Below are 13,223 nucleotides of genomic sequence, written 5' to 3'. Positions count from 1 at the left end.
GTCCTTAAAAGTTATTTTCATTAAATTATTTTTAGTGGTATTCTTGGTTTTCTATATTTTTTAAATACTAGAACCACAAAATTAATCCTACAATCAAATTTTATAAGTTTTGCATTAAATGAGTGTTTTTATCATTTCCTATAGTTTTTTCTATTTTTATTAAGTTGGGCTAGGAGCAATTCAATCTTTTTATATTTTCAAGAAAGCTCTGCGCTATTTCAGCGATGCATCAGCTATCGTTTAGTGGAAAAACTCCAGCTTCTATCATCGAGTTTAAAGCTATTTGACAACCTCTTCTACATGAGGCAGTGCGTGTGGTGTTTTGAATGATGATTTATCACTAATCATCCCTTTTTTTTCTTTTCATCTTCTTTCTCTCCTCAATACTGAATTTCATGCTAGCTGTTAAAAAATATTAATTTTGTCGTCTTATTCTATGACATTTTATATTTAACTCTTAATTTTTTTATTTTTAAATTTAGTTCTTAGCTCTTTATTGCATTTTAATTTGTTTTTAATTTTATCCTTGATCAAAATCTTGATTTTTAATTTCTTCAAGTTTGGTTATCATTCCCTTTATTTTTATTTTTATTTTGGGTTATTATGTGAATTTAATTTTTATTTTCAATTTTACCATTCAACCTAAATTTTAATGATATTTAATGTTAGGCCCTCAATGTTTTGATATTAGATTTTGATTGTTAACCCTTTTATCAAAAAAATGTTTTGATATTAGATTTTGATTGTTAACCTTTTTATTAAATTTTTTTTACAACTTTATCCTTGAATTTATAATCTTGGGTTTTTTTTAAAAAATTCGATCCTCATTCTCTTGTTTATTTTTTTTAGATTCTTTTGTTAATTTTATTTTTATTTTTAATTTTATTCTTCAACTCAAAATTCTATGACATTGAAAGTTTGGTTCTCAATGTTTTAATTTTAATTTTTTAATCTTAAACCTTTTATCAAAATTAAATTTGTTTTTAGTTTCATCATTTGGATTCATAATCTTAATTTTTTATTTCTTTAAGTTCCTTATTCTCTTGATTTGTTTTTTGGTTTTTCCATTTAATTAAAGATTTTATATTGTTCTTTTATTTTTTAGGAGTCGATTATGGGCAATTACCAGTCATTTATTAGGTGGATTGACTCCAATTAACTCGAGTTAAATGAATTTTTTTATTTTATAAAAAAATAAGGATGACATTATTTTAGGGGAAAAAAGGGAAGCAGTCAATAATTTTTTACTCGGTTTTGACTAGGTTTGCCACAGATTGACCAGGTCAGAAGTCAACCCATGTCTTTTTTTATTTATTTAACAATGACTCAATTCTCACTAAATCTTTTTTGAAACCTAATTTGCCTTAAGCCCCGGGTCATGGGGCAACTTACTATCTTGTCTTCTGCTAAGTTATTTTATTCACGCAATCCCTCTTGTGATTTTTGACAACCTTACCTGGAATTGTTGTTGCTTTGTTTTATTAGATTTTTTTTATTAGCTAATTTTTTTTTCAATTTTATCCTTATAAGTTTGGATTTTTTGAGATTGACAATCATATTTTTTAAAATTTTCTTTTTATAGCATCAAGTCATAAATTTTCTTTTTTTTTTCTTTAAAATACATTAATAATGCTTGAGCATTGCTTTTTTACATTATAAAAAATCCAGTCCAACCTGTAGCAAAGTGTGAGGTAGCTATTTAGTATTATACCTAACAATTGTACAATAATACAATTAAATTAATGATGTCATGTAGTATACAATAAACCTGCACAATTATAATATTATAAGATACATTAGTTAAACATAATATATGCTTATATTGTTCATAAAAAAAATCAACATATTTATCACAACTTTTATCTTAATTTCTCAATACACTAAAATTTAACTCAATAATCATATTATATTTTTTCACTTATAATTTCAAAGATATTCCACTTGCATTGTTAATTAAAAAAACATCACTCAAATAATTGGTTTTAGTATAATCATGTTCATAAAACTTTTATCAAGTTGTCTTATTATATTCTAAAGTACTCATTTTGATCATCCATCACATAACCAATTAAAAAACAATTCATAACTCTAGTCTCCCAAAAACTAACTAAAATCCCTAAATTTAGTCCTAATCCCTTGGTGGCTAAGTAAATTCTATAACCTTAGTCTCGATCTCTGACAAATCATGTAAATCTTATCTTCCCACTATTAAAATATTTATTTCTTAAATTCAAACATAACATGTATTATATTTATTTTATTCTTATACATTCATTCTTTTTGTTACATATATATTTGACCATTAAAAATACAATAATTAAAGAAATATTTATAAGAATTTAATAACTTTAAAAAGTTAAGGTATTAGATAACCGCATGGTCCTTTAGCCACTTAAGCTTGTTTTATAGTAGATAAAATTGCTTTTAAAGCCTCTCCTGATTTAATAAGAAAATATTATTTTTATTATATTATCAATCTCATCACATATATAAATATTCTTAATGTTTTAATTTCAACCATACAATTTCATCAACATCATCACCATTCCTTTCAACTTTAATATATAAATATAATATCAATATTTTATCCCTTATTTATTATTTCAGGATAATTTACATAACCCACATAATTTAATTTAAACCTTTAATGATTATCTTTTGACCATATTGCTCATTTAATCTCACATATATATCTACTATCTTTTTTTTTACTACTCATTATAATCTATTTATCTATTTTATATGTATAAGGTTATGTTATACCACATTTTAGAATCATGTGATCTTTTTAATTAATTTCCAAGTATTACTAACATACATACCAATTATTTAATTTAAATAGATCAGCACTAACAACATTTCTTTCACTTTTCTCAATACATGTTAAATCCAAAATCACTACAATATATACCCATAAAAATATAGTTCTTTTATTATTAATGCATATATTTTCAACTTACTTCACATTTCATCAATGTGTTTAACTACAAAATAATTTAATTTATAAAATTTATTATTTTCTTCTAAAAGGTAGTTAAATCATTTTAGACCCTTTAACATCAATTATTCATATTCAAATCTCACCACTTAACTTTCTAACAATTTAATTTAACATAGCCCAAAACCAAAATTTACAACTTCTTATTATATTTTCAACAAAGAATTACCATAATTTACAATATATACATGTTACACATGACTCTTTCCCAGCATTTAAATATTCTTACAAATAAATTCAATACATGAATCTTTTCAAGATCATTAAATCTTCTATAGTATCCTCATATTTTTTTTATTTGGCCAAATCTACAAATTTGTTTCCTTTCAAAATTTTAAGTTAACTTCATTCTTTTTCAACCTCTTTATTCTCATTTATACTAACTTCATGTCAATTTGGATAATTCATTATCACTTATCTATTTTTTAACTTTTCTACTTATAACCCTTACTTAGAGTATAATTCATTGAACAATGTCAACCAATACCCTTCCAAACATTGTCATATCAACAATACACATAAATTAATCACAATTCATAAGGATTCTCATTAATTTATTCAATTCTCTAAATTTCTCCCTATGGTCGGCCCTATGCTCTTCATTAATGTCATGTTTTCTTTTTTAATCTTATCAAATTTTCACTGTAATCACCTTATATTCCACACTAATGAACCTATTTAAAACAAATTTTGCATTTCTCCTGGCTCTGACTAAAAACCTTTATTAAAAAAAAATAAGAATTTTACTTACAATTTTCCTAAACCTCACTTAGAAATAAAATAATTGGTAAAGAACACTTTGACATTCAATTTTAAGCTTAAAATATGTTATCATGAATTCTTCCATTCTTTCTTTCTTTTTTTCTAAATTTTTTTTTTAAACTTTTCTACTTATAACCCTTACTTAGAAATATAATTCATTGAACAATGTCAATCAATACCCTTCCAAACATTGTCATATCAACAATACACATAAATTAATCACAATTCATAAGGATTCTCATTAATTTATTCAATTCTCTAAATTTCTCCCTATGGTCGGCCCTATGCTCTTCATTAATGTCATGTTTTCTTTTTTAATCTTATCAAATTTTCACTGTAATCACCTTATATTCCACACTAATGAACCTATTTAAAACAAATTTTGCATTTCTCCTAGCTCTGACTAAGAACCTTTATTGAAAAAAATAGGGATTTTACTTACAATTTTCCTAAACCTCACTTAAAAATAAAATAATTGGTAAAGAACACTTTGACATTCAATTTTAAGCTCAAAAAATTTTATCATGAATTCTTCCCTTCTTTCTTCTTTCTTTTCTAAATTTTCTTATTTATCTATCTAACTCTCACATCCTATCACTTTAATCTCTTCTAAGACTTTTGTTTTTGTGTTTAAACTATACTAATCTCACCTATAATATCCCAAAGATTGATTTTACATGGGAGATTTGGAGGGAAAAGCAAGAAAAAAGAAGAAAGAAAAGGTTCTTTTCTATCTTTCGTGGCCAACAACTTGTTTTAACAAGGAGGGGCTGAAAATCTTATTTAAATTTTTAGTTTTTCCATTATCCCATGTTTCTTTGATAATTCTAGGTAATTTTTCCTATTTCTGATACAATTTGATATTGAATTCGATCAAATTCATCCATATCCCTCAACTAACCTTTAGAAAATATCTTATCTCTAATATCTTATTTATTTATTTATTTATTTGTCTTTCATCCAAAGCTTCACTATAATTGGAGATTCATACATAAATATTTTATTCTCAACCTTTAGTGTCCACATCTATCCTATAAAATTAAATATTTATTCAAACTTGCTTGAAATATATTCTACCTCGATATTTTTTAAAAATCTTAACTCGAGAGTTTACAGAATTCTTTTGGTTATTTGACTTTTAAAGTAAATGCTACTTTAAAAAAGTAGTAGTTGAAATCCTTAAATGTTGATTGCATACATTCATTTGTACCAAGTGATGAACAATAAAACCTTAAAAATAAATAATTTATTTTTTATAACAACAACTCGTCAACTTTTGTTTTTATGCGTTTCTTTAATAAGTAAGTTCTATAATTTCTGTACTTTTAGTTTATATTAAATAGGTGACTTGTGCATTGCCATGATTCAAGCTATTTTTATAACATATAAAAATGATACTCTGGCACAATTTAAAAGAAAAATCAACAACTCAAATCATAAACCTTATTAAGTCCAATAAGATAGTTTCATTCAGTTATATGATAAAAAAAGCAACAAAGTAAATGGAATGATTTTTTTTTTTTAAAAAAAAGAGTAGATAATGATAATTAAAAGTAAAAGAATGTTTGTTGAAGAAAAGAAACTATAGAGATAAATTTAAAGATAACTCAATGTTAAATAATAAAATTGAAAAAAAATAACAAAATAAAATGCTTTGAGTTAACTCGAGCTAGCATGGAAAACTCACAACTTAAGTCGCTACTCTAGGCCAACCTCAAAGAAAGGGAAAAAAAGAGAGGATCAATCTCCAACAATCCAAATGTAAAAAAAAAAAAAAAAAACCCAGCCAATTAACAAAAAAAAACCTAAAAAAATAAAACACTTGCAAGCTCATTTAAGGCTAGTTACGAGCCAAATTATGAAAACAGGATAACTTAACAAGGGGAAAACAAGAAAAATGATGAAGCTTAATTTTAAAAAAAATTCAATTTTAAAGAATGAAACTTAATATTGTATAAAAAAGTGATAAAAAAAACTTAAGTTATTAAACTAAACTTATTACTCAAGTCATGAGATCATAATAACCTGATTGAAAGAAAACTAAAGAAAATCACAAATTCTATTTTAAAAAATAAAGAACATTGAATCATGAATAAAAAAAATAAAAAAAACAATATCAATTTATATTAACTTTTCAAACTTGTAATCCGAGGCACTAAAATAAAAACACCCAATCGAAAAAACCCTAAAATCTAACTCTCAATAAATTAAATATTAAAAAATAAAATTAATATATATATATATATCCAAAACAAAAATAAATAATAAAAGATTTTATACAAAAATTGCTTTTCACTAGACAAACTAAAAAATTCTATTTTTTAAAAAGTATAAGAATCAATTATCAAACATTTTTTGTTACTCGTATACTATAACAACCAGTTATCAAATAGTCATTTTACTAGTGAATGACACGGTATATTAGCCCAAGTACATCAAGATAAGACAAGAGCAAAACAGACCCTAAGCAATATTTTCAAACCTTTTGTCGATTACTTTCTTGAATCCAAACTTCAAAGTGGAGATGGCTAACGTGAACAGTAAGCACAACGACCATGAACGCCATACCTCGAAGACAGTTCCGTGCTTTGGTTTGATTTTTCAAATTTGACTTTTACTCGATGACTTTTTGGTTGTCTTCTTATTGGTGCATGCCATGAACCAGTGCGCCGAGAAATGATTGTTAACGCGTCACACGAGAAGCGCAAAATTGTCGTCTTAGGAGAAAGGACAAAAATCCTTACTAAAATATTAGGGTGAAGACGAACCTGGGTCCATTACAAATGGGCTTTCTCGGCATGTAAGGAATTGTAAAAGCCTAGAAAGCAGGGTCCATTATGCGTAAGGCACGCCTTCCCCATGGGGCAACTGTATTTCTTGCCTCGTTGCATGCTCTCCTGTAGTACGGTAGTCATATAAATTAATTTAAAAGTATTCTTTATTATAAATAAATAAATAAAAAATAAGGGATAAAGATAACATCTTTTGGTTTTGGGAAGAATTTGGTCTCTTGATAAATGTCATTAAAAATTGGTTTGACGGTATAATTGTTGTTTTCATCTTTCCAGTATAGTAAAAATAATATAATTACCTAAAATCAAAAAATTATAAACTTAGAAAAGAGGGTTAAATAAGTCTTTTTCTTTAATGTGTTTAGAATAAAAATAGAAAACATAGGTGAATGGGGCATTTAAGTATTCTTACTTTTGTTTGAATTGCTAGGGTTATTAAATGTATATATGTTATTTTGTATTAATTAAATAGTATTTAATTTTAAAAGATTATTGACACGTAAAAAGTGTTTTTGTAGTTTAAACTATCCATGTAGTATCTTCTAGTGATATAAAAATGTTTTTTTATTATATTATTGGATGCACTATCGAATTCACTTTTTTTTAATGCAGTGTGTGCCAATAATTATTGGACGGTTTTTATGCACTATCGAATTCACTTTTTTTTAATGTGGTGTGTGCCAATAATTATTGGACAGTTGTTTGCCTATCAACCTTCCCTTTTTTTTTTCTCCCGTACCTAAAAAATATAAGCCAGTCTTTTTTGTTCTTAGAATTTTAACATTAATCTTTATTATTTTTTATTTTTCATCTTAGTTTTATCCCATATTTTTTTGTGTTAAAGTTTCATTTATTTTCAATTTAATTCTCAATTCTAATTTATCATATATAATATTTTTCAATTTGGTCCTTCTTTTAATTTTAAATATTTTCCTTGGCCCTTTTATCAAGATTTTAATTTTTTTTTTCAATTTTATCACTCAATCCAAGCTTATAGTGTTTTGTTGTTTCTAATTTGACCCTCATTCTTTTAATTTTTTATTGTTTAGTTATTTTTTTCAACCTAACTCTCGATCAAATAGTTGTTCTTGCCCTCTAATTTATTTTTTATTTTAATTTTCACTATCATTCTTTTAATTGCTATTTTTATACATCTTTTTGTATAGTTATTTTTTCTTGATGTTATCATTCAACATTTAATTTATTGAGAATTAAACTTATCTTTTTTACATGTAAGGTGCTTTCAATTTAATAATTAATATCACAGTTTAAGAAGTCGTTTATTACATAGTCTTGAAACTCGATCCAGAAGTCGCCCCAGGAAAGTCCTTAGTCACATGTTAGGTTGATTAACTCAGGTCAACCCAATTTTTTTTTTTTATAAAAACATAAAAATGTTATTATTTTGAAAAAAATAAAAAAAAATCAATGAGTTTTAACTATGTTTTTGTAGGGCTAATTGGGTTACAAGTCATCGTGTTTTTTTAATCAAATCATACCAGGTCATTTCTCTCTTTATTTTTGTTGAAACTTGGCCATATCTAAACCCTATATCACTTGGGTCATGAGCTAAACTATAAGGTTATGTCAGTTTTTAAAACAATAATTTGTAAGGTTATCTTAATCTAATTATTTGAACTAAAGGTTTTGATGGTTAACTCAAGTTGGCTCGTCACTTGTTACTTAAGTTACATGTTTATTATACAACTTCAAGTTACTTGAGCTGAGTTTTTTTTTTCTCTCTTTTATCAAATTACATAGTTTTAGAGGTCTTTTTCTCTAGGTTATTAGATTCATTTTTTTAAAAAAAAAATTGTTCACTTACTATCGTTGTTAAATTTTTTTATTATCTCATTAAAATAAAACCAGCTTATTTAACATGATCGAGGCTATATTCTGAGCCTTTTTTAAAAAAAAAATGCATAGGCGACGCTTTAGATATTACTTTTTATGCAAAAAATACAGACTCGTGATGGAACACTCTTCATATCTAATGTATCCACAAACACCATATTGTTGTAATACAACTTCTTATGATTAAATGAATTTATATGATCTTCATAATGAATATTTAATCAATCCCTAATATTTTTTAGCAAAGAAGTCTTTTAACAACTTTCCCCTAAAAGAAAAAAAAAAGATTTGTTAAAACAAAAACTTCAACATATCCAATAATGACTAGATGCTATGCCCGTGTGATGCTGCATGCTTGTGGCATGTTTATGTGTTGTCGTGGATTTGTAAACAAAATCATAAAAAAAAAAAAATTATACAGAGAAAAACTGTTGCAATTTATAATGTTTTCAAAGAAAAATTACAAAGTTAAATTCCCAACCAGTTTAATATTAAAAAAATTAAATCGACAAAAATAATTTTGAAAAAATCATAACAAAAAAATAATAGCAATCTATAATGTTTCATGAAGAAATCTACAATTATAATTCTCAACTAGCTTAATATTTAAAATAATAAAATCAACAAAGATAATTTTAAAAAAATCATAAAAAAATAAAAGGAAAAAAAACATGTTGGGAAATACTATAGCAATCTCTAATGTTTAATGAGGAAATCTACAATTATAATTTTCAACTAGCTTAACATTAAAAATAATAAAAATAATTTTGAAACATTTCCTCATAAAATCAATAAAAATAAATTTTTTCAATAACTCAACTTTGAAAAAAATCATACGGGGGAATATTATAGTAATTCATAGTATTTTTTTTAAAAAAATATAAAACTAAATTCTCAACTAGCTCAATATAAAAAAATAAAATCAACAATTAAAATCAATAAAAATTAATTTTTTCAAAATATTGTAGTAATCCCTAGTGTTTTTTAAAAAATATAAAACTAAATTCTCAACTAGTTCAATATAAAAAAATAAAATTGATAAAAATAATTTAAAAAAATCATTAAAAAAATTATGTGGGAAAATACTATAGCAATTCACAATATTTAAAAAAAAAACTACAAATTTAAATTATAAATCCACTCAATATTAAAAATATAAAATTGACAAAAACAATTCTTTAATAAAAACACATTAAAATAAAAAAAAGCAGATAATTTTTGAAAAAGAAAAGAAAAGAAAAAAAATGGTAAAAATACTAAACCATTAAGAAAACAAAACTTGTTAGCGTTAAACCATCAAGAAAACAATGTCAGAATCATTAAAAAAAATGGTTTTTGATAACAAATTATGAATGTTAAGTCTATCTTTCTTTGATCCTAATCCGTAGTTTCTATAAGGTAATTTTGCCTCGAGAGCATCACTTGGTTTTCAAGTGACGACCCCTTCATTCACTCTTCATGCATGCTTCTAGCAAATCCATGAGTGTTGTCTTCGTTTGGTGGAGGGACATGTTATTCTCAAATAGAATCCGAAAAACCATTAGATGGAGTGATTTGCAAGATTACAGAGATTCAAATGTATCAGAATTTAGAAAATATCAGTTTTATGGAACTAGACAGTAAGGAGAGGTTTGATTAGGCAAAAAATTGATGAACAAATCTAGGAGTTCTGATAGCATCGAGGAGAATTACAATTGAAGGGATATAGACAGCTCCCTGATTTATGAAATAATTACTTCTTTTGTGATATGTTTATATTAGGCCTTATTTGTTAAAAAATAAATTTTAAAAAATTAAATTATTTTTTGATATTGGTAATGTAATAAAAAATAAGTTGAAAAATAATTTTTAAATTTGGTTATATCATGAAAAATGAACTGAAAAATAATTTATTTTTTTCAAGTTTATTGAAATAATAAGGAATAAATCTTATAAATTAAAAAGTTTAATAAGAATGAAATTAAAAAATATATAATTTATAAATTATCTTAAATAAAATAAATAACAATTAAAATAATAGAGATCAAATCTAACAAATAAAAAAATTGAAAGATGAAGAAATTAAAATAATAACAATTACCAGGTCATAAATTATTTCAAATAAAATAAATAACAATCAAGGAAATAAAATGAAATTTGAATAATAAATTTTTTTAATTAAAACTTATACGAAAAAAGTAAATAACAATTATAAAAATAAGAATCCAAGTTAATATAAAAATTAAATTCTAAATTATGAAATTAAAAAAATTAAATTCTAAATGATGAAATTAAATATATGTATATATGTATATACATACATACATACATATATATATATATATGTATGTATGTATGTATAACAATCAAAAGTTTGAAATAAATTTAATATAATCAACAAATAAAATAACATTTTTAATTTTTTAACAATTTCTAGAAAGTATTTTTTGTTTAAAATAAAAAAAACACTTTCTTATAAACTAAATACAAATTTTTTTGATTAAAAAATATTTTTTATCAACCAAATTTTTTAATAATAAACAAATATAATAAAATTTTAAAAATAATTTTTAACAAATTTATTACTTTTCATCGAACAAATAAACAAGCCTCTTGGATGAAAACAGGGGAAAACGGAAAAGATTACAAAGAAAGGCAGAGCAACTAATGTCGCTGGGCTAGCAAAAACTGAAGGTGTTGAATAGTCATGTGGATATCTACCATAGCTAGATGCAGGTTTGCCATAAATAAAATACACAGCCCAGTAGATGATTTCATAGATTAATGGTATGGTATTCAATTCAAGAGAAACTCTGATCGAGTTAAACAAACATAGAATTAATAAGAGATCATAACTTAACAATACAAAATTACAACTTTTCATTTAGTTATTTGCTGGGCTCATATATTTTCATGAGATTTTTTAGACCCAATTGAATAAACGAATGCTCTGAAGATGTTGTTTGAACAATTTTGTTGTTTTTCCTTGATTATTTTTGAATTTCTTGTTTAATTTTGAATTTTTTATTATTTATAAATTTTGATTTTTAGTACCTAGCAGGGATCAAGGAGTTTCATAGTTATAGCGAAAAACATAATTCGAAAACACCATCTTATTTTAGTTTTTGTTAATTTTGGTATTTTAGTTCATGATAGTCTGCGTGGCAATGTTTTTTCTCATGCATTTGCAGGCGTGTGGGAGAACAAAACCATTTTCTAATTTTTATTTTATTTTTTGTTTCCTGATAAAAGCATTCATTAAATCAGTTTAAATTAATTTTTTTTAACAATTTTAGCATACACACATTTTAAAAATAAATTCTTTTAAATATTAGTTTCATAATTTAAACTAAAAAAAAAATTCACTATTTCAAGTTGTTTAAATTCACATTTATGGAAAATTTCTTGATATGTTGGGCACATTTACATACTTTCTGCAGTCATGTGAGGCCCATCTCAGTTATTACCGGTAATAAATTTTAATTAATATGGAAAAGGTATGCCTACAGTTATTTCTCCTGTATCACCCACTTATTTAGCTAATACTAATTATTTGACCTGTATTTTATTGCAAATTAGACAAATATTTTTATAAAAAAAATATGTAAGCTTTTCAAATATATGTTTTTTATAAAAAAATATTCTAATTCTAAATTAAATAAATTAAAATTTATATATGTCAATAAATATATATAACAAAATACTAACACGTTTGTTTATTTAACTAGTTTAGTTATAAATCAAATAATTTTTTTAATGTAAAATAATTAATATATAGATATTATTAATATGTTTTTTGATATCAAGTAAAAACTATAATCATGAATTAAAAAATTGATAAATATATATAATAAAATATAATAAATATCATATTTGTTAATAAAAACATGCAACATATTAAGTTAAATTTTAACACAATAAAAAAAATAGGATAATGTTACCATTACTATAGTAAAATATCATTTTTTTGTTTTTGTATAATAATTTTTTTTGTTAAAAAAAGGTAAAAGTGTAAAGAAAAAATAAAACACAAGTTACAAAAGAATAAAAAAGAAGAAAAAAAAAGAATGGTATAAATAGATAAATGTAAAGTAATAAATACTCAAAGTGTAAATAATAAAAAAATATTTTTTAATTAAAAATCATGTAAAGGAAAAACTATATATATATATACTCAAAATATTTTTTAAGTTAAGAGTAAAATGATAAAAAAAAAAAATAAGAAGAATATATATATATATATATATATAATTTTTATGTAAAAAGAAAAAAATTAAAAATTTAGCACTGCTACAGTACCGTTACAATAACAGAATTGAAGAAAATTACAATTTTGTCTTTTCTACCGTGCAAATAGAATATTTTTAGTGCATGTATAATTTTTATTTTAAAAAATGGACTAAAAACTTTAAGTACACTAGCGCTATGCCACGTGACGCGACGTGGCCTAGACCTCAGTTGATAGAAATTAGCTTTACCTCGTAAGTATGAAAGGTGGGGAATGGGAATGAGCCACGGGGGCAAGTGAACTGTGGGGCAACATTTTTTAAAATAAAAATCTTATTTTTTTATTTTTTAATAAATTTTATATGTTAATGTTAAAAATAATTTTTTATTTTAATATATATTAAAATAAAAAAATTTTAAATCTTCATTATTATTACAATCCCAAATACACTATAACTTAAAGTTGAGGTTCGAGAATGGTTATAACGCGTGAAGTGAGCAATTCTTACTTTAGAGACTAAGTCAGCAATGAATGAGTAATTGAGGGACCAATTTAAAACAAAAAATAAAAAAAGAGGCCAGTCAGTAATATGCTATTCATCATACTTATT

This window comes from Populus euphratica, unplaced genomic scaffold (assembly GCF_000495115.2).
Source record: "Populus euphratica unplaced genomic scaffold, PopEup_1.0 scaffold25.1, whole genome shotgun sequence".
Classification (NCBI taxonomy): Eukaryota; Viridiplantae; Streptophyta; class Magnoliopsida; order Malpighiales; family Salicaceae; genus Populus; species Populus euphratica.
The sequence above is the reverse complement of the archived record's forward strand: the minus strand, read 5'-3'. Positions refer to the sequence as shown.